The following is a 23,324-nucleotide window of genomic DNA, read 5'->3' as shown; positions in this document are numbered from 1 at the left end:
TATGTCCTGTAGCCGATAGCCTGTTAGGCGACTTAGCGTGGGGTGTCCAAATAGACGTCAAGTAATAAATGGGGCGGCCGTGGTGCAAGCAGGTAGCGACCTATCACAGTCAAACAGCCCCCCACCTTCAGAACAGCCCAACAAGCAGGGCTGACATAATAGACAGAACCACGCACCTGCAACCGCTCCAAGCCCACAGCAAGATGAGCAGGGTACCCAAGGGCAGAGAAGCATAAAGAGCGGCCACTCACTGCACAGTCTCGCAGTACTTGTATAGAATATGGAACCTGGAACAGCCTGGAGCAGGTATGAACCCCGAACGTCCAGCTTCTTCTGACGTCCGCTCAGTTAACGAAGCAACAGTGCCCTGTGCAACAAGGGGCCGGTCCGGCGAAGCCAGGGGACATAGCGGCAGGTGCGTCGGTGGTGTCAGCGGTGTCAGCGTCCTAGCGGAGGGATGAGAAGCTCAGCTGTGACTCAGCGGCGGCATCGGCATCGAGGTTCAGAGCTGGAGCCGGCGTCGGGGGGGGGGGGGGGGGGACTGCTGCACGTACGTTGCTCACGTCATGCTGCCGCGCCTCCACCAAGGGACCTTTCAAGCCAGGCCTACACTTGTATATCCGACAGTATATTCTAACACAGAGGCGTTCCCATGGTGATGGAGACGCTTCAGGTTAGAATATACTAAAAGAACTGTGTACATGACTGCCCCCTGATGCCTGGCAGGTGCTGCCAGGCAGCAGGGGGCAGCCCCCCCTGTAGTTAACACATTGGTGGCCAGTGTGGCCGGCCCCCCCCTCCCTCCCCTGTAGTTAACTCATTGGTGGCCAGTGCGGCCGGCCCCCCCCTCCCCTATAGTTAACTCATTGGTGGCCAGTGGGCCCCCCCCTCCCCTGTAGTTAACTCATTGGTGGCCAGTGGGCCCCCCCCCCTCCCCTGTAGTTAACTCATTGGTGGCCAGTGGGCCCCCCCCCTCCCCTGTAGTTAACTCATTGGTGGCCAGTGTGGCCGGCCCCCCCTCCCTCCCCTGTAGTTAACTCGTTGGTGGCCAGTGGGCCCCCCCCTCCCTCCCCCCTCCTAATTAAAATCTCCCCCCTATCATTGGTGGCAGCGGAGTGTACCGATCGGAGTCCCCAGTTTAATCGCTGGGGCTCCGATCGGTAACCATGGCAACCAGGACGCTACTGCAGTCCCGGTTGCCATGGTTACTTAGCAATTTGTAGAACCATTATACTTACCTGCGAGCTGCGATGGTCTGCGGTCGGTCGGGAGCTCCTCCTACTGGTAAGTGACAGGTCCGGACGGGAGCTCCTCCTACTGGTAAGTGACATGACCTGTCACTTACCAGTAGGAGGAGCTCCCGGCCGGACCTGTCACTTACCAGTAGGAGGAGCTCCCGACCGGACGCAGACCATCGCAGCTCGCAGGTAAGTATAATGGTTCTACAAATTGCTAAGTAACCATGGCAACCGGGACTGCAGTAGCGTCCTGGTTGCCATGGTTACCGATCGGAGCCCCAGCGATTAAACTGGGACTCCGATCGGTACACTCCGCTGCCACCAGTGATAGGGGGGAGATTTTAATTAGGAGGGGGAGGGAGGGGAGAAGGCCCACTGGCCACCAACGAGTTAACTACAGGGGAGGGAGGGGGGGGGCCCACTGTCCACAAACGAGTTAACTACAGGGGAGGGAGGGGGGGCCCACTGGCCACCAACGAGTTAACTACAGGGGAGGGAGGGGGGCCGGCCGCACTGGCCACCAATGAGTTAACTACAGGGGAGGGGGGGCCCACTGGCCACCAATGAGTTAACTACAGGGGAGGGGGGGCCCCACTGGCCACCAATGAGTTAACTACAGGGGAGGGGGGGGGCGGCCGCACTGGCCACCAATGAGGTAACTACAGGGGGGGAGGGGGGGGGGGGGCGGCCACACTGGCCACCAATGTGTTAACTACAGGGGGGGGGCTGCCCCCTGCTGCCTGGCAGCACCTTCCAGGCAGCAGGGGGCAGTCATGTACACAGTTCTGTTAGTATATTCTAACCTGAAGCGTCCCCATCACCATGGGAACGCCTCTGTGTTAGAATATACTGTCGGTTCTGAGTTTTCACGAAGTGAAAACTCAGCTATGAAAAAGCTTTTATGCAGACGGATCTTCGGATCCGTCTGTATAAAAACTAACCTACGGCCACTGATCACGGACACGGACACCAATCTTGTGTGCATCCGTGTTCTTTCACGGACCCATTGACTTGAATGGGTCCGTGAACCGTTGGCCGTGAAAAGAATAGGACAGGTCATATTTTTTTCACGGCCAGGAAACACGGATCACGGATGCGGCTGCAAAACGGTGCATTTTCCGATTTTTCCACGGAACCGGCAACAAGGGGCCGGTCCGGCGAAGCCAGGGGACATAGCGGCAGGTGCGTCGGTGGTGTCAGCGGTGTCAGCGTCCTAGCGGAGGGATGAGAAGCTCAGCGGTGACTCAGCGGCGGCATCGGCATCGAGGTTCAGAGCTGGAGCCGGCGTTGGGGGGGGGGGGGGCGGACTGCTGCACGTACGTTGCTCACGTCATGCTGCCGCGCCTCCACCAAGGGACCTTTAGAGCCAGGCCTACACTTGTATATCCGACAGTATATTCTAACACAGAGGCGTTCCCATGGTGATGGAGACGCTTCAGGTTAGAATATACTAAAAGAACTGTGTACATGACTGCCCCCTGATGCCTGGCAGGTGCTGCCAGGCAGCAGGGGGCAGCCCCCCCCCCCTGTAGTTAACACATTGGTGGCCAGTGTGGCCGGCCCCCCCCCTCCCTCCCCTGTAGTTAACTCATTGGTGGCCAGTGCGGCCGGCCCCCCCTCCCCTATAGTTAACTCATTGGTGGTCAGTGGGCCCCCCCCTCCCCTGTAGTTAACTCATTGGTGGCCAGTGGGCCCGCCCCTCCCCTGTAGTTAACTCATTGGTGGCCAGTGGGCCCCCCCTCCCCTGTAGTTAACTCATTGGTGGCCAGTGTGGCCGGCCCCCCTCCCTCCCCTGTAGTTAACTCGTTGGTGGCCAGTGGGCCACCCCTCCCTCCCCCTCCTAATTAAAATCTCCCCCCGATCATTGGTGGCAGCGGAGTGTACCGATCGGAGTCCCAGTTTAATCGCTGGGGCTCCGATCGGTAACCATGGCAACCAGGACGCTACTGCAGTCCCGGTTGCCATGGTTACTTAGCAATTTGTAGAACCATTATACTTACATGCGAGCTGCGATGGTCTGCGTCCGGGCGGGAGCTCCTCCTACTGGTAAGTGACAGGTCCGGCCGGGAGCTCCTCCTACTGGTAAGTGACATGACTGTATATTGTTGGCTGGCACATACCTGGCTTTTGGTATATAGCCTTTATGTGATTGTTTGTTATAGGTAATAAAATTGCTTGTGCAATACGTATATATTACATTGCCGATTTTTGGCGAATATTCAGCAAAAAATTCGCGAAATATTGTGAATTTGAATATTGCCTATGCCGCTCATCACTACTTCTGAATCTGATCTCTGACCTTATAAACACACATTTAAGCTCAGTTCTTATCTTACTGATAAGATCGTGGCTTAAATAAGTGTTTATGACCTTTTAGTAATTTAGAGATAACGTTTATTAGATGACTGACACAAAGTGAAAGTGAATGGACCATTCATACAGCTAGAAAAACTGTTAACCCTTTTTGACACAAGGGCTGAATATTTTTAATAAAGACCAATTAAAAACATGATTTTTAACCCAAAATGAGTAAAACGCAATAATAATAAAAAAAAAATTGCCGCTAAAGGTGTATATAGCGTTTAATTCATTTTCATCACAGTAGAAACCTTCTTCCACCTACACAGCATCGACCACCTCTTCATACAGAATACACAAACACAGTTATTGATATAAGAATGACAAAGAATAATGCAATACATGTTCCTCGTTTAATCACTGTATTTCCAAGCAATGCCGGTGCTGTCAGAAGAGAATATGTCTTGACTGTGCTTGTAGTTATAATGAGGTCATTTTTGGTATCTATTTAATGACATGGCAGAGATAGAATGGGAAAAGTACTTAAATAGTAAAATATCAAAAAATATTACACACCCATGTGAGTTAGAGACTTCTTCACAGTATCCTGGTTTGGGAAACCTCTCAATCACCTCGATGTCCTAGAAGGGTTTGTCAGCCCCTCAATTCATAGCTTGTCCATTTTGTGAAAACATTGCCAAGTCACAGTGACTGCGCAATGATATGTCCATCTTCTACTGTGCCAGGATGTGCTCTGTGTTGTCTGCATTGCTATTGCAGGTGGCATTTTTTTCTAGGAAGGAGTTTTAACATTTAGGACGGAAGAAGCAAATATGCACAGAAAGTAGGTAAAGGTGTTTTTTAGAGAATTGTTGGAGATTATTTCTTGCCCTTATTATGAACGATGGCACAGTCTCTTTCTCATGTCAGCGGTTCTGGGAGAGAGAAATGAATGACGAGATCAAACTTTAGAGAAAAAGATATGGATCGCACATCTACATGCCATGAACTGAGCTATTTCTTTTCAGTGTAATTTATAAACTCTACATGAGGCACTTAGTATACATTTTGATCAAAATGCATAAGCCAACTCACAACATCAAGATTACCTCTTTTGAGTGGGTCCTTATTCTAATTTGGTGCAGTGCCACATGGTGATCACCGTTACTGCAACACAGCTCCTGCAGGTGGCAAGACCCAGCAGACCAACAAGACTCTTGCTATCAAGCTAAGCTCCTAAGGCACTGTTCTCAACCAGCCCACAGACACAGCATCACAGGCACAGCAGCAAGAACCACAATGTAGCACCGAACAATATGTACATATCTCAAAAGCTCACCTTACCATGTGGCCTCAGAAACCAGGCTGAGACCAAGTAGCAGCTCTTAGGTATTCTTCTGCTAATTAAAAACACCTGTGTTGAATGAAAAGATGCTGATACCATAAAAAAAAACATACCAGATAAAATACCAGACTGTAGAGAAAAATATATGGACCAACAATCCACATGAATGAAGATATGCCGTCTCATAAGACATTATAGTGTTGGGGACGCAGGTTCTTCACATTTGTGCATTTAGGCCAAGGTTTGCTTATTAAATCACCCCTTAAATATATTATGGTCCGTTATGTTCTGCTCAGGTTTTTATGCTATATTACCACTTATAGAAAGATGTCTTATATATAAATATGGTTTTGCACAGATTGAACCATAGTAAAAATTTTGGCAATAGAAATTTTCACAAATTTTATCATCTCTAATGGTACTAATATTATCATAAAGACCTGTACTGACCTAGATACCCATGAATTCTAGTAAGAGGGAAATGAAGCGTCCAATTTTTAGTACTCGTCTGGGTCATGGGGGAAGGGGTGTATAACTGAGAGGAGCATTAGAACTACAGGGGGCATTATAAATACTAAATCACTACAAGGGGAGCAACATAACAGCAGGATGGCTACTGTAAATACTAGGAGCACTATAGGGGGCATAATAACTACAGGGCATACTGCAGAGGAACATTATAATGACTGGGGACACTATAGGAGAAGTATTATAATGGCAGGGGGCATTATAAATACTAGGAGCACTACAGGGGGCATTATAACAGTAGGGGGCAAAATAAATAATGGGGACACTACAGTGGGGCATTTAAAATACTGGCACCGCATGGGGCATTATAAATACTGGAGATACTACATTTGGTCATCATAACTACTGGGGCACTACGGGGGGCAGTATAACTACTATGGGCACTACAGAGAACATTATAAATACTAGGGGTACTACAGGGGGACTTTATTTCTACTGGGGACACTATGGGGGAAGTGTTACTATTGGAACACTGTGGGGGCATTATTATTGTTAGGCACAATATGATCGGTTCTGCAGCGATACTATAACTACAAAAGAGTGACAAACGCAATTGGAAAAAAGTATTATAACTGGTGTGATAGACCAGTGGCCCCCAAAACAACATATTGAAGCGGGGTGTTATCTAAGAATATACTTTTCAAATAGTGTATTTGGTTACTGCAGAAATGTATCCGCTTTCACTGCGTTACCTCTGCTACACACAGTGAGAAATTTTAAAGGAAAACATTTTTAGAACTGGATTGGCCCCCAAAACCACATATTGAAGCGGGGTGTTATCTAAGAATATACTTCTCAAATAGTGTATTTTGGTACTGAAGGAATTTAGCCGCTTTCACTGTGTTACCTCTGCTACACACAGTGAGAAAATTTAAAGGAATTATTTTAATAACTGGTGTGATTATAGACCAATGGCCCCTAAAACGAAATATTGAAGCGGAGTGTTATCTAAGAATATACTTTTCAATTAGTGTATTTGGGTACTGCAGAAATGTATCCGCTATCACTGCGTTACCTCTGCTACACACAGTGAAAACATTTCCTGGAATTTTTTTTATAACTGGTGTGATAGACCAGTGTCTCCCCAAAACGACATATTAAAGTGGGGTGTTATATACCTTCTTCCACATACACTGCGCTTCTCTAGAGACTTTTATTCCCTATTTGACATGCCAGTTGAGACGTTGCCATGCTGTGCTGCGTCTGTTGTGCCTGGAAGCCAAGAGCTACACCATTCCTGCATTCCTTTCAGCTTTGCGTTCACAGGCAGATCAGTGGCTAACACCGCTCACTTTGACAGTTGGTAAAGTGGTGTGCGACAACAGTGCCAATCTGCTGAGCGCGCTAAAACAGGGCAAAATGACACACGTGCCGTGCATGGCACACGTCCTGAACTTAGTCGTGCAGCGATTCATTGTTAAATACCCTGGGGTCCAGGATGTCTTGCGGCAGGCCAGGAAAATCTCGGGCCATTTCAGAAGATCTTACACGGCCATGGCTCGCCTTGCTGACATTCAGCGGCGACACAACCTGCCCGTCAGACGTCTTATTTGTGACTGCCCGACGCGATGGAACTCAACCTTGTATATGCTCGATAGGCTGCTCCAGCAGAAACGTGCAGTTACGTTCAGAAACACAGATTACTGGTTGCTCACCCTTCTCGACCCCCGCTACAAAGAGAACTCCTCATCTCTCATTCCTCTGGTGGAGAGGAAGAGCAAAACGGTGCAATACCAGAAGGTCCTTGTTAAAAAATTGCTCCAAAAATTTCCATCTGACAACGCTGGCGGCAGAGTTCGTAGTTCCTTGGGCAACCGAGGAGAGGAGACAAGGGGAACAGTTTCATGACACCCCACCAGCATCCTCACCCTGATGCGCGGCCTACTGTCACAAGGAGGGAAAATTTTTGGAAGATGGTGAAGGAGTACATAGCAGACCGTGTCAGCGTCCTCAATGATCCCTCAGTGCCTTACAACTACTAGGTGTCCAAGCTGGACACGTGGCACGAACTGGTGCTCAACGCCTTGGAGATGCTGGCCTGCCCTGCCGCCAGCGTTTTGTCTGACCGGGTATTTAGTGCTGCTGGTGGCATTATAACAGATAATCGTATCCGCTTGTCAACTGAAAATGCTGACAGGTTGACTCTTATAAAAATGAACAAGGCCTGGATTGACCCTGAATTCTCGACTCCACCAGAGGAAAACTGATGAACATAAAGGCACTTTAAATGTGTTTTTTATAATTCATTTTCTCATCCTACTCCTCCTCTTCCATCATATCAACATGCTTATTCTTCGCATATAATACCCTCGCATATATGCCCTCGCATATAATGTTTTACAGGGTTAGCTCACCTGCAGGCCCTCAGCTACAATCCTTTACAGGGTCAGCTCACCTGCAGGCCCTCAGCTACAATCTTTTACAGGGTCAGCTCACCTGCAAGCCCTCGCATATAATGTTTTAGAGGGTCAGCTCACCAGCAGGTCCTCACCTACAATCTTGTACAGGGTCAGCTCACCTGCAGGGCCTTACCTACAATCTTTTACAGGGTCAGCTCACCGGCAGGCCCTCACATATGATGTTTTTACAGGGTCAGCTCACCTGCAGGCCCTCACTTACAATCTTTTACAGGGTCAGCTCACCTTCAGGCCCTCGCATATAATGTTTCACAGGGTCAGCTCACCAGCAAGCCATTAATCATAATTTTTCAAGGGTGTATGATGCCCTCCTTTATGTGTAATAAAGGGTGTATTAGAGTGCCGGTTCCTTGTAATTTTTCGTAGCCCTTTCACTTAGTGCATAGGCTTTATGACTGTAGAAGTCTCACTACCTGAACAATTGTACCACAATGTGAATGAGGCCCTCCTTTATGTCATATACAGGTTGTATCGGAGTGCCTCATCCTTGTAATTTTTGGAAGCACTTGCACTTTGTGTTTCCTAACAATTTTTCCTCTAAAACAGATTTTATTTTCGGTTTTGTGCGTATTATTGTCCGTCTGTAAAAGTGGCGTACTACTCGGACAACATGGTTCCCAGCAGTGACCTGGGAGTCCAAGATGCATCCAGACATCCTCCCAATGCTGTTCCCGAACAATTTCAGTGGTGTTTCTATCAATTTCTGACCTTTTCATGTGAACCAGACACCCTCTCCTCTTCAGAGCAGGGGGTGCCTGGTTTAATGCTCGGGTTCTCCCATTGACTTCCATTGTGCTCGGGTGCTCGGTAGAGCATCTGAGCATCCCGATGTGTTCTGCCTGAGCACCCGAGCACTTGGGTGCTCGATCAACACTACTTGGAACTTAAACTGCAGGGAGATTGCAGGGAGAGTGTATCGCTGTGTGCCGTCAGTATTACATGTGTAATTTATCACCGTCTACATCACTGTGCAGTGCACCATGATTCATAGCTAATCCCAAAAAGAAAAGCATGCACCACCCTCTAGTAAAGCAAAAAAACTGTGCACACCCCTGCACTGCAATGGCTCCTTAGTGGAACAAAATAAAGAAATGGAGGCAGCGCCAATAAAGTAGTGAGGAAAAAGAAATGTTCTTTTAATGCATGTTGTGGCAGTCCAAACACATGCTTTTTAATCCCTTCTGGGGGAGTGGGGAGGGTGGCAGCAATGGCAGTAACAGTGACAATAGTGACCCCATGACAGAGTGAGGAGGGCGGCAGCAGCAGTAGCAGTAACAATAGTGGCCCAATGACAGATTGGCAAGGGTGGCAGCAACAGCAATGGCAGTAACAGTGACAATAGTGGCCCCATGATAGAGTGGGGAGGGTGGCAGCAGCAGTGGCAGTAACAGTGACAATAGTGGCCCCATAACAGAGTGGGGTTGGGGGCCAACAGCAGTAGCAGTAAGGCTATGTTCACATCACTGATTATTTTCCGTTCTTCTGATCCGTCAGAACAACAGAAAACAAAAAAATAAAATAAAATCCTGTATTTTGTGCATCCATATAGCCTCTTTCAAACGGTCAGTATTTGATCAGTAATTGTAAGCCAAAACCAGGAGTGGGTCCAAAACAGAGATAAAATGTAATACAATTATTTGCATCTCTTTTGTATTTTGGACTCACTCCTGCTTTTAGCTTACAAATACTGATCAAATACTGATACAAAATACTGACTGTGTGAAAGAGGCTTTATGCTCAATTTGCATCCATTTTGGCCATTTACGTCTGAAAACAGTTTTTCAATATAGTGTCCTTGACCATAGTTACAACTCAATATGTCGGCCCTGGCGTAGACTCTATCATACCCCAAAAGGCCCAAGGACTGACCCACCTTCTGCTCAACATAAGTGTGCAGGGCTGGTACAGCTTTTTTGGAAAAGTAATGTCGGCTTGGGACTCTCCACCTTGGGTGGGCACAAGCAGGGCCGCTGATAGAAATCATGGGGCCCCGTACAGCATACATGACGGGGCCCCCTTCAGCTACACCCCCTGATCCCTCCTTCAGCCACACCCCTGGCCCCGCCCTTGGCCCCTCCCCAGACGCCGCCTTGAAACAACATGCAGATTTGTCTACAAGTGATATTTATGGCGCTGGGGGGTCGTCTGTGAATGGCGCTGTTATGGAGGGGATCTGTGAATGGCACTGTTATGGAGGGGATCTGTGAATGGCACTTTTATGGAGGGGATCTGTGGATGGCACTGTTATGGAGGGGATCTGTGGATGGCACTGTTATGGAGGGGATCTGTGGATGGCACTGTTATGGAGGGGATCTGTGGATGCCACTGTTATGGAGGGGATCTGTGGATTCAGATTGAGGAGGGGGGGGCAGTTTGTCACTTGCCTAAGGCCAGGGTAAGGGGGGCCTCCCACCCAGGCTGTGCACATTAATCCTGGCTGATCGATTGCTTCTGGCCTGCTGCTGTGCTGCCTGCAGTCACATCTGAGTGATGAGAGTACTGATTAGTTTTTTCCTAAAGGAGCGGGTATTGACTGGTCTGGTCTGGGGCTGCTGGGCTTAGTTATCACTGACTATGTCACCGCCACCGGCGCTTCCACCAGGCGGGTTAGGGCCCCCGGACCGGACTCACTCACTCAGGGACACTCACAGTTCACAGACACACACTTTAACTGGTCTGGACCGGACCACCAGGACCCTGGTCCAGTCGGATGGTCCAGCTAGCCACGCTCACCTCAGCACAGCAGACAGTCTGGCAGGCAGCCTCACTCGCAGGCTCAGGATAGGAGGAGCCGAGGAGGGGAGCTCTCAGCCAGGAGAGGAGGCGGAGTCAGTCAGTACCGGCGGCTGCACACAGCTTCCTCTTTCGTCTTCTGACCTCAACTGAAGCCACTCCCCATCCCTCCTCCTACTTAGCCTGCCCTGCCCTGCACAGTGCGCGTCATGCAGGGCCTCGCCTCCGCTCCGCCTCCGCCCCATGTGAATCTGATTTCACCAGCTTGGGGCCGCGTTCTCCTGGCTGAGGGGGCCCCGTGGGCCCCCCTGACTTAGGGGCCCGGTCGCAATTGCGACCGCTGCGACCCCTATAGCTACGCCACTGCCGGGCCCCCCTGCCAGCCGGGCCCGGTACAACTGGGCCAGCTGTACTGGCCTATCAGCGGCCCTGGGCACAAGCCATCAGTTCTCTGAAATGTGCAGAGTCAGCTACCTTGAAAGGGAGGCACTATAGTAACAGCAACTTGGCCAGGTGCAAGTTCAGCTTCTGTGCAGTTGGATGAGTGCACACATACTGTTGTCTTTTTATAATCGCCTCAGTGATAGATTGCTGTTGAAACGAGTGAATAGGTGGAGCATCAGGAGCAATAGACGACATTAACGTTGATGGGAAGGAATAAGTGTTGAGCGAGCATGCTCGGCCGAATACCGGTTCGGCTCGAGCATCGCGATGCTCGGCACACGAATACCGCGTGTGCTCAAGCGCGATGCTCGAGTCTCCTCCCCGCACATTTGTTGGCTGCTACGCAGCCAATAAACATACTGGTAAGTATTATAATGCCGTAGCCATGTTGGTTACTGCCATTACAGTGATTGGCTGGCCGGAACGTGTCATCTGGTGCTATAAGTCACCTATCAGCTACACTATACAGTAGATCAATCTAACCTACACTGATTATCTCCCCCTAACTATCTGAATTATATATACAGTTGCAAGAAAAAGTATGTGAACCCTTTTGAATGATATGGATTTCTGCACAAATTGGTCATTAAATGTGATCAAAACTTCATCTAAGTCAAAACAATAGACAATCACAGTCTGCTTAAACTAATAACACACAAAGAATTAAATGTTACCATGTTCTTATTGAACACACCATGTAAACATTCACAGTGCAGCTTGCAGCATGACGGCAGGACTGGATACGGCAGGCTCCCACCTCTCGGCCGGGGGGGGGGCCTGCTCGGCGGGGGAGAGCCAGCTACGGCGGGAGTCACGAGGCTGTGCACCAGGAGGTAGCGACGGTGCACAGACTTCTTTAAGATGGCGGACAGCCCTTGGCTGGTCCTGCGCATGTGTTGGTTGGAGAGGGATCTAGGTCGGAGCGGAATGCGGCAAGCGCTGAGGATGCTGGGATGCCAAGTTTGAGTGGATCACCATCCCCATCAGGTGTGGTCATGTCGGTGAGGTCTGAAGTCGAACGGCGGGAATCCGGACCAACAGCTGCGGGGTTCACAGCGCCCGGGCACCCAGGTGAGGCAGCATTATGGGGCATTTCTTGCTTTAATTCAGGGTGCTGGTTTGGGGGGTCTTGGGGGGGTCAGAATGAAGTAATTGGTGGTTTGGGGCGTTTGCTGTGTGGTTTGGCGGGAATGGGGACTGGGGCGTCGGGTGTTGCGCCCCTGCAAGCGTGGGGTGTGGGGTCGGGGGTTTGTGGGTCATCAGGCGGAGGGGTTTGCAGTGCGGTATCGGTGCAAACGCAGGCGGGGGGTGAGGAGGATAGGCCCAGGGTCAACAATGCAGCTAGGGGAGAGGTGTACGTATGTTTCGAGGGCCCTCTGGGGGCGCACTTGAAGCAGGAGGTGAGAGAGAGGATATGGAAGGATGGGGGGAAAAAAAAGGAGGAGGAGAAGAGGCGATATCGGCTGATACCCCGCACTTTTGCAAATTAGATCCAGGCCTTAGCTATCCTGGCGAGCGTGATAGGAGAAAAGGCACCAGACAGCTGTTCTGTGCTTTTTTGCTATTTGGATGCCATAGGGGAAGCCTATAGGGTGTATGGGGTTTCCGGGTGGCTACGATATGACGAGCAGTTTCGTCAGAGGAAGGAGGTCCGCCCTAGCATGCGGTGGGACCATAAAGACATTGGGCTTTGGATGCGGGTGATGCGCCGGAGCGGCAGGGGCAGTCCTTTCGGGGGGAGCAAGGAGGGGCCTTTGTTTCTTGTTCAACGAGGGGAGTTGCAAGTTTGGGCAGAAATGTAAGTTCAAGCATGAATGCTCCACATGCGGGGGTAGTCACGGGGCAAGCCGTTGTTTTCGAAGAGCAAAGCAGAGGGGTGGTGAGGCAGTTGGAAAAGGGTCGGACGCCGGTTCGGGTGGACGGGATGGTGCGGTATCTAAATAGATACCCGGACCAGGGTGTGGCTGAATTCTTGCTGAGGGGTTCCACTGAGGGTTTTAGTATCCCGTCTTTTCCTTTGGATCCGGTAGTTAGAGCCCCTAGGAATCTGCGTTTAGCGTTGGAGCACCCCGAGGTGGTGATGCAAAAATTGGCTAAGGAGGTTCTCTTGGGGAGAATGGACGGGCCTTTTGAGGAGTTGCCATTGGCTAATTTGAGTGTTTTCCCGTTGGGTGTGGTACCAAAAAAGGAGCCGAACGTGTTTCGCCTAATTCACCATTTGTCGTTCCCAAAGGGGGCGTCGGTGAACAAGGGTATTGATCCCGAGCTGAGCTCGGTGGTCTATACTTCCTTTGACACGGCAGTGGACTGGGTGCGGAACAGTGGACTGGGTGCAGAAGTTGGTTCCGGGTGCCCTGTTGGAGAAAATGGACATTGAGGGGGCATTTCGTCTCTTGCCTGTTCACCCGGATAGTTTGCATTTGTTGGGCTGTTTTTGGGACGAGGGGTATTTTGTTGATCGGTGCTTACCGATGGGGTGTTCTGTGTCTTGTGCATAGTTAGAAAAATATAGTTCATCTCTGGAATGGGTGGTGAAGGATGTGTTGGGGTGTTCTTCGCTTATTCATTATCTGGACGATTTCCTGTGTTTGGGGCCGGCAAATTCAGGGGTCTGTGCTTTGTTGTTGGCCTTGGTACAGTCGGAGTGCGAGTCGTTTGGGGTGCCGTTAGAGGCGGGGAAGACAGTTGGGCCTACGACGGAATTATGTTTCTTAGGGATAGTTTTGGACACAGTACGGATGGAGTGTAGCCTACGGAGGGCAAATTGCGGGATTTGAGGGCCGTTGTTGCAAAGGCGTTGAGCATGCCTAAAATACGCTTAAGACAGTTGCGATCCCTTTTAGGGAAGCTTAATTTCGCTTGTCGGATTATTACGATGGGTCAGATTTTTTGTAGGAGGTTGGCGTCGGCCACGGGGGGGAAGGGGGGTGGTGAAAAAAAAAGGGGGTCAGTCAGCACATCCCAAAGCGCAGGGGCACGTTGCTATGGTTGAGAACAAGACTGTTAAACAAAACAAGCAATGCAACAGCTCACTGCAAACCAGATAAATTACAAAATTGCATCATAATTGCAAATGCTGAACTAATAAGTTAGAGATACTTGGCAAATCGTTGTGTACAAAATTATTTGAGCCCGTCTGCCGAACGTCAAGGCAATCTCTAGTTAGACGGGTTCCTAACACTAAATATACCTGTTATGTGCCATAGTGGCTATCATGTAATTCAGAAAGTGCAGGTTCCACTTACATGCTGGATCCGCCTGAATTTCTGTCATTTTCGGTGCCAAAATGGCCACCATTATATCCAGGGAAAGCAGTTACCAGCATGCACGCCGGGCCCACTCCACACCACCCCTGGCGCCACATGGTCACCAAGGACTGCAATGAGAGTCCACACACTATCTCTCTCCTGGTGCCAGATAGCTTCAGTGAGTGAGGGGGAGCGGGCCAAGCTATATACTAACATTAATTAAAATCAACCTGTGGGACAGACGAGCTGGTCAGGAGTGCACGACTGGGGAGGCAGCCACACCTCCAGCACGAACTGCAGAGAAAAAAAAAAGGGAGTCAGTCAGCACATCCCAAAGCGCAGGGGCACGTTGCTATGGCTGAGAACAAGATTGTTAAACAAAACAAGCAATGCAACAGCTCACTGCAAACCAAATAAAGTACAAAATTGCATCATAATTGCAAATGCTGAACTAATAAGTTAGAGATACTTGGCAAATCGTTTTGTACAAAATTAATCAACCTGTGGGACAGACGAGCTGGTTTGCAGTGAGCTGTTGCATTGCTTGTTTTGTTTAACGGAAGGGGGGTGGTGGTTGTTTCCCGGCATCATTTTATTCGGTTAGGTAAGGAGTTGATGGGGGATCTAGTGGTTTGGGATGCAGCAGTTAAATGGTAGGGCGTTAGTCATGGGGGACATGGTTGACAGTTTTGATTTGTTTTCGGATGCAGCGGGTGGTGTAGGTTTTGGAGTCTATTGTAAAGGGCAGTGGTGTGCGGGCCAGTGGCCAGAATCCTGGGTTTTGAGGGGCTGGGCAAAAAACGTGTCATTGCTGGAGTGGTTTCCCATAGTGCTGGCTGTGGTGCTCTTTTGCTTGCCTCTTAATGCTTGGATTGTGGCGGTTCACGTGCTGGGCGTTGATAATGGTGTGGCCGATTCTCTTTCTCGTTTACAGTTGGAACGGTTTCGCCATCTGTCCCCGAATACGGAGAAGGAAGAGTTGGTGTGTCCGGAGTGGCTTTGGGATCTCTTGGAGGTACGGTAGCGGGTCTGTTTAAGGAGTCACTGTTTAAGGAGTGCTGGTACCTGTTCGGACTATGGTAAGGCGTGGCGTAGTTGGGAGCATTGGTGTGAAGATTTGGGGGTGGGTGTTGATGGAGGGGAAACCCCTTTGTTACTGTTTGAAGGGCATATTGCAGAGGAGGGTTGGTCGGTGGCGCAGGTGAATCGTTTTATGGCAGGTCTGGTTTTTGGCTTTAAATTGCGGGGCCTTCCGGATGTTACAAAAACTTTTTTAGTACGGCAGGTGTTAAAGGGCTACAGACTTGGTAGGCGAGTGGCGGACGGTAGGAGGCCGGTTTCCTTTGAGTTATTGTTGCGGATAGGGGTTGGCGTGGGTTCGGTTTGCAGGTCGGTAAGTGAGGTGCGGTTATTTCGGTTTGCTTTTTCGTTGGCCTTTTTTGGTGCGTTCTGTTTGGGTAAACTAGTGTGCATGAGTGTGCGCAGTCAGGGTGGCTTAAAGGGGAGGATGTGGATTTGTATGATGACAGGGTGGTGGTGCCTCTTCGGGCATCTAAGATGGACATGGAAGGCAGGGGTTGTAGCGTGTCATTATTTGCGGTTCCGGGTTGTTTGTTTTGCCCGGTCAGTTGTTTGAGGGATTACAGGTTGGGTGTTAATTTTGATGGGGTGGGGCCTCTTCTTCGCCACGATGATGGGTAGTTTTTGTCACGTTTCCAGTTTGTTGTGGTGTTCAAAAAGTGTTTGGGAGCATTGGGGATGGATTCTAAGAACTTTACGGATCATTCCTTTCGGATTGGTGCTGCGACAGAGGCGGCAAGGTTAGGTTTGGGTGATGAGGTTATTAAGAGGATTGGGAGGTGGGAATCGGATCGTTTTATGTTATACATACGTCTTGGGGGTGTTTAATATGAAGGTTGTTGTTAATTCAGGGCTTGTTTTTCTTTTCTTTGTGTTTCAGGTGGTGCGGCTGTTTTAGTGTGGATTCTTGGGAACTCCTTCGTTTTTTGGGGGGCCCTGCAGGCGGATGTGAGACCAAATGGGCATCAGTTGGGGTTCGGGAGTGATGTCACAATCATAAGGTGGCTCGGGCGTAGAGGTATGTTGTGGGGGAGTGTTATGGGGGAGGTGCACAGTTATGCTCGATTAGATCGTCCCCCGGACATTTTGGTGTTACATGTCGGGGGTAACAATTTGGAGGTTAGACCTTGCAGGGATTTGATCAAGGACATAAAGTTTGATTTGTTACGGTTATGGTCCTTGTTTCATGGTTTGATAACCGTTTGATCGGATATAGTGCCGAGTAGGAATTGGCGGGAGGCGCGTTCAGTGGAGCGCCTGAATAAGGCAAGGATTAAGGTGAATAGGGCGATTGGTTGCCAGGAACGGGGCTGTGGCTGTTCTGCATCCAGATTTGGATCCGGGTATTGTTTTTTTTGGGAGGGCAGATGGTGTTCATTTGAACGCGGTAGGTGTTGACATGTGGTCCTTGGGTTTGCAAGGAGGTATTCAGAGGGCGTAAAGGTTGTGGAAGAACGCGCAGGCTTGAGGTGATAAGGTCAAGCTGCACGTCGTTAGCGGTGGGAGGCCATAGAAGCTGGTGGTATTGGACGGTATTGGAAAATGAGAGGGCCTCTGTGGTGGGGGCTGGACTCTCATAGTTGAGGCATTTGGTTGGTTCGGAGAGGCGTCCATAAGTTGGTGTCTCCGAGCTGGAGTTTCATGGCTGGAGGCAAGATGGAATTGCTGTGTTTTGGTTTTAGGAATGTCTTAAAATTTGGGGCTTCTATGACCTCCCTCGTCGGGGCTATGTTACTGTTATATATATTTATGCTATATGTTAAATTATTAATAAAAGCGACTGCTGTGGCCAATTTAATCCGATCAGTGGCTGTGTGTGTTTTTTGTGGGGAAGGGGTGGGATTGGGACGTCATTAAGGGGTAGCGAGAGGCCCTGTAGAGTAACCAATAACACAATCAAGTGAGGCCGGACTAATAGGGGGAGGACGACATGAAGTGTTTTGGTGCAGGGCTGGGAGGTGGGGGGTTTAAGCGTGGACTGAAGCGGTTAGGCATGGGGGGTTTAGATAATAAAAGGGGGGTGGCCGCATGGAGGGGTGCCATTTTGTGGGTGAACTGAACTCCCTCCCACCCCCCCACTTTTGGTATTTCGTTTAGATGGGTTCTTTTTAGGAAAAGGGGAACGACGGAGTTCAGAAGGTAAAGGGAATAGGTTTGGAGCCTGGGTGCGCCTGTATGGTTGGGTGGTGGGGGCTGGTGGCAGAGAGTTTTGTGAGCAAGAGGGAGTATGATAGTGTGGCTGTCGCGGCAGTCATGGCGGTGAAAGGTCATAGAAGCTGGTGGTATTGTACAGTATTGGGAAATGGAAAGACCTCTATGGCGAGGGCTGGACTCTCATAGTTGAGGCATTTGGTTGGTTCAGAGAGGCGTCCATCAGTTGGTGTCTCCGAGTTGGAGTTTGCGGCTGGAGGCAAGATGGAATTGTCATGTTTTGGTTTTAGGAATGTCTTAAAATATGGGGCTTCTGCGACCTCCCTCTTCAGGGGCTATGTTACTGTTATATATATTTATGTTATATGTTAAATTATTAATAAAAGTGGCTGCTGTGGCCGATTTAATCCGATCAGTGGCTGTGTGTGTTTTTTGTGGGGAAGGGGCGGGATTGGGACATCATTAAGGGGTAGCGAGAGGCCCTGTAGAGTAACCAATAACACAATCAAGTGTACTTTTTCCATAGACACTGCGGACAGTGACATTACCTGCGCTACATTTCCTGTATAACGTTTGCGCATACTAAAAATATCTGTGACATCCAGTGTACTTTCCATAGACGGTGTCCGCTGCGGACTGTTACATTACCTGCACTACATCTCCTGTATAACGTTTGCGCATCATAAATATCAGCGATATTCCCTGTAATTTTTTATTAGCTGCTGTTGACAGCAACATTACCTGCGCTACATATCCTGTATAACGTTTGCGCATCGTAAATATCAGTGACATTCAGTTAAAAGATGTTGCCGCTGGTGACAGTGACATTACCTGCGCTACATCTCTTGTATAACATTTGCACATCCTAAATATCAGTGACATTCAGTTTAATTTATTTGCGCATACACTTACAAAACCTGCGCTACTGTACGTGTGACCTACTTTTAAGCATATATACCATTCAATATGCAGAAGGCGAGCAGTAAGGGACGGGGAAGTGGCCATGCTGCTGATGGTGCATGCAGAAGCCGTGGCCCTGGGCACGGTGAAACTGTGTCTGCTGCCAGAGCACAAGAAACACACTTTTCCACGATACCTAGCTTCATGTCCCAGTTTGCAGGGCGGCACAGTACACCACTCTCGAAGTCAGTGGAGTGCAACCAGGTGGTTGCTTGGATTGCAGCAGATAATGCTTCCAGTCGGTTAAGCACCACCCTGTCTTCCACAAAGTCTAGTCTCAGTAGCCAAGAGTCTGGTCAACAGAATCCTCACCCTGATCCTCCTTCCTCCCACCATGGAGAGTCTTGGCAAACAAGCGATCCCACACTCGGATATTCCGAGGAGCTCTTTTTATCGCCATTCTTTGATTTGGGCCTCTCCCCAAGCCCGCTTGAAGAGGGACAGGAGGAGATCGTGTGCACTGATGCCCAAACTCTTGAGCATCCAGTCACAAGAAGATGACGGTGGGGAACGGCAATTAGTGTTTCACGAGGTGGATGATGATGATGAGACACAGTTGCCAATAAGTCAACGGCATCCACTGAAGAACGGGGTTGTCCCCGAAACGCGTCTGGTCCCAGCTAGTGAGTTATTCCATCGATGCATACACAGAGACTGTGATAAATAATATAAATCGACAGGCCTGCTCGTGAATGTCTACAGTGAAATCCGGATATTAGGACCCTGACCACTATTAGCACTACCAGCATATTGGTAACCAACTCCCCTTCCGGGTCACGTGAGACGCCGCACTGATGCCAGTAACACCACGTGGGACGCCGCGTGAATGGTGAGGTGCACAACAGCGGAGAACGCTCCACATCGGGAGACTGGTAAGAGATGCGCTACTTGTTTCATAGGTGGGGTCCGGAGAAACAGCATACCATACGGCCGCCAGGTTGGTGAAACCCTGTGACGATTTAAATGCAGCCGTGATCCAACCAGCTGTGAAATTGAGCTGTATCACTCGCTACATTTTCCAATAGCCGGACTGTTTACTTTACTTAAGTTGATTACTGCAACAAAGTATATTCTTGTACTGTGTCACACAGAGTGTCTGGACTGAATCTGTATTGCACTTTACAATCATTGCACGTTATATCTCTACTGGAACAAACAATATTGGAATGTACACTGTGGAACTGTATTGAAATGTATGGTCTATAGGAGCGGACAGATTTATTGGACCATTCTTGAAAGGACTGCTCCCACTGCTAGTGGTTTTATTTCATTTTTTCCTTTAGTGTACATATTTTATGATAAGTGTATTTTAGAGTCATTTAGTAATACTTTGCTAATATATATTAAAACCATAGTATTATTTATCTGGGTGAATTGATATCTTCATATGTGTTCCCTTATGTAGAGAGTGCCCCTTTCAATTCCCCTTTTTTCATATTTAGCAAATTCGGAATTGCCCCACATATATAGTGTTAGTGAAACCTGTTATTCAGTTGTTTTTCCAAAATGCTTTCAATGTTATTTCATTGAGGGACAGAACGTGGATTTCATATAATTTCTCATGGAATGTCTTGTTCTCCTTTTCAGGAATGTGTACCACTGTATGTGCTGCACTAACCAAGCCGCCACACAAAGGAATACAGGAAACTGTATGGTAGTTAAGGAGGAAGGCTCGGCAGCTCTATATCTAGATATTTCCAAGTATTGTGTCCAGTGAACTGTTTGCAGCCTGGAACAAAATCCCCTAAAAAGAAGCTGTGAATGAAAATGCTGTTCAAATATACCAGCATTATACTGTATTATAGAGCGAGAGGTGCAGATTAATATACACATATACTGTATGTAAAAAGTTTCAATGTTACATGTGACTTATTGATTGAAATCCCTGCTTATTCTGTGCTTTGGAGTCCAGTGGGTGGAGTGACTTAAAGATTATCAGGCTTCCCTGTAAGAGCTTGCATACGTGGTTAGCCATCATTCAGGGATTAGAACTGCTCACTGGACTCCAGATTAATCAGATATTAAAACATATACAATATGTTATACTGAATATTTCCCCTCAGACCTAAATATCATTCCGCTCAGCTTCTTCTGCTCTATAACCTGCTGCTCACAGAAACAATAGGACTGCGTGTCCTTCATTTACTCTTGACTGGACATGTTCTGATATGTGTGCTAGCTTTCAAAACATAATCACTTCACAAGGTAGTGTTCCAAAGTGTCTATTCTATATGTGTCTGTACAGTACCCCAAATAGAGGAGTATCTGAAAGGTTTGTTATTTAATGTATTGTTATGTAATGTTTACCGAGCAAAGGCATGAATAGATGGTATAGCCGGGGTTAACTATCATGGTTCAGCCCTTGTAGGAGGTTAGGTGTGGGCTGGCCCCACCCCTAACCATAGGAGATTGGAGTTTGGAAGGAAGAGGCACAGCTTCGTGCCTTCTCCTCCTTCTCCTCAGGCCTCAAGTTCCTGAGACTAACAGATCACTGTGTGAATTACAGTAAGATTAAGAGAAAGAGTAAGAAAGAGACAAGAGAATTTAGAGTTTGCATGGCCAAGCATTGGAGTAAGTAAGGTAACCTGCTACCAAAGCTGCTAAGACTTTACTGCCTTGAGGCATACTGTTAAGACACCCTTCAAACCCGGACATGACTTGGACAGTTGTACCACTAAAACCCTGTATCCCACGATAAACACTACAGCCATTACATGAGTGTGATTGCCCCACATAAATTCTGTTGAAGGAGATTTTAGCAAGCTAGAGAGAAAAGAGGGCCATAACTACCATCCTTGCTGTAATTCATTCATCGCTATCTGGGAGGAATTGCACTGTGTACAGTTGGAAATGTGTCTGCTATAATTGGATGTACTAAAACTCCCATTTTGCACTTAAAGGGCTTCTGTCACCCCACTAAACAGTTTTTTTTTTTTTGGTTACTTTTAATCCCTATACTGCGATTTATGCATACATACTGTAATTAATCATTTTGGGTTAGCAGATTATGTTAAAAACGTACTTTTAAAATATGCAAATTACCTTGCTACCAGCAAGTAGGGCGGCTACTTGCTGGTAGCAGCCGCATCCTCCTATCCTACAGACGCCCCCTCCGCATGTTGCTTGACAGGGCCAGGGAACGGGATCTCTCTCTGCTGGCCCTGTTTGCATTCAAAATCTGGCACCTGCGCCGTACCTGTCTTCAGTCGGCGCAGGCGCACTGAGCGGCGGACGCTCACCCGGCCGCTCCATCCTCAATGCGCCTGCGCCGATGACGTCACATCTACACCCGGCACAGGCGCATTGAGGAAGGAGCGCCGAGCGAGCGTCCCTGTCACGAGGGTATCGAGAACCACGCCTGACTCCGTTATACCCGGGGTCAGGAAGTCGCAGCGGTTGGCTGCACGCTCTATTTAAGATAGGGCTTTTTTCCTTATGGTAGCTTTCTGGGTTTGCTTTGCAAACCCTTTTGGCTCACTCAGGGATCCGTAACTCCTTCTCCTCAGCTGTTCCTTGTCCAGCACTCCCAAACCTCCTTATATTCCTCTCTCACACTTCTCTGGTTGCCAGAGATAGAACTTCCTGCCTGGACATCTATTCTGACCCTCTGGAGCTGTGTTGCTGCGTTCTCTGGTAGTTGGTCCAGAACGCTACCCTCCGGATCCCTGTTGGACCTTTGTGGTCTATTGTGATCGCCCACCTGGGTGTATGTGTTTGTCTGTTTTGTCTGTCCTCTCCCTGGTGTTTCCCTCTTAGTGATAGTGGTGCGGACTAGCGATCCCACCGGCCCGTTCACTATCTAGGGCTCATTCTAGGGAAATCCAGGGTTTAGGCACGTGATCGCCGCACGGGTGAGGAACCCGTCTAGGGACGTCAGGGCAGTCAGGTGCAAGCCGCAAGGTGAATTAGGGGTCACCACATTTCCCTCTCCCTTGGGCAGGGCTTTCCCTTTTATCCTCCCTGTGCGTGACGTCGGTCATTACAGTCCCCCTTCTCAATGCGCCTGCGCCGGGTGTAGATGTGACGTCATCGGCGCGGGCGCATTGAGGATGGAGCTGCCGAGCGAGCGTCCGCCTCTCAGTGCGCCTGCGCCGACTGAAGACAGGTATGGGGCAGGCGCCAGATTTTGAATGCAAACAGGGCCAGCAGAGAGAGATCCCGTCCGCTGGCCCTGTCAATCAACATGCAGAGGGGGCGTCTTTAGGATAGGGGGATGCGGCTGCTACCAGCAAGTAGCCGCCCTACTTGCTGGTAGCAAGGTAATTTGCATATTTTAAAAGTACGTTTTTAACATAATCTGCTGAACCAAAATGATTAATTAAAGTATGTATGCATAAATCGCAGTATAGGGATTATAAGTAACCAAAAAATAATAATAAATGTTTAGTGGGGTGACAGAAGCCCTTTAAGTAAATGAGACATTTGTTCTGCTATGTCTGGCCTGGTTATTGACTCCATATAACGGCATTGCAATGTAGACCTCCAGCCTTGCACTCATACAAGCATTTAACATCAAGGGCACCCCAGTTATCATCAAGCAGAAGTCCTAGAATCAGAGTGTGCCCTGAGGAAAGAAAGGGTGCCCCTTTCTTTTGGTGCACTGTCCCTTGGGAGCAATGGTCTGAGGAAAGCCACTGTGATAAATTGTAATAGTCAGAACCACTCTCACTCCCATCCTCCACTTCAACTCCTCAGGGGCTTGCTGCATCTGTATCGGGCCACAGCACGCTTGCTCGGTTGTTTTTAGAAGTCCCATAGCAGTAAGTGGAGAAGATGCCACACATGTGTGGTGTGCTCTCTTTCACTTTCCCTGTTCTGGATATAGGTTCCAAAGGCTCAAAAACCTCAAACGCAATGCAAAAAATGCAAGGAAATAAACTTT

The sequence above is a fragment of the Bufo bufo genome, chromosome 4, assembly GCF_905171765.1.
Source record: "Bufo bufo chromosome 4, aBufBuf1.1, whole genome shotgun sequence".
NCBI lineage: Eukaryota > Metazoa > Chordata > Amphibia > Anura > Bufonidae > Bufo > Bufo bufo.
This window is presented reverse-complemented; position numbering follows the sequence as displayed.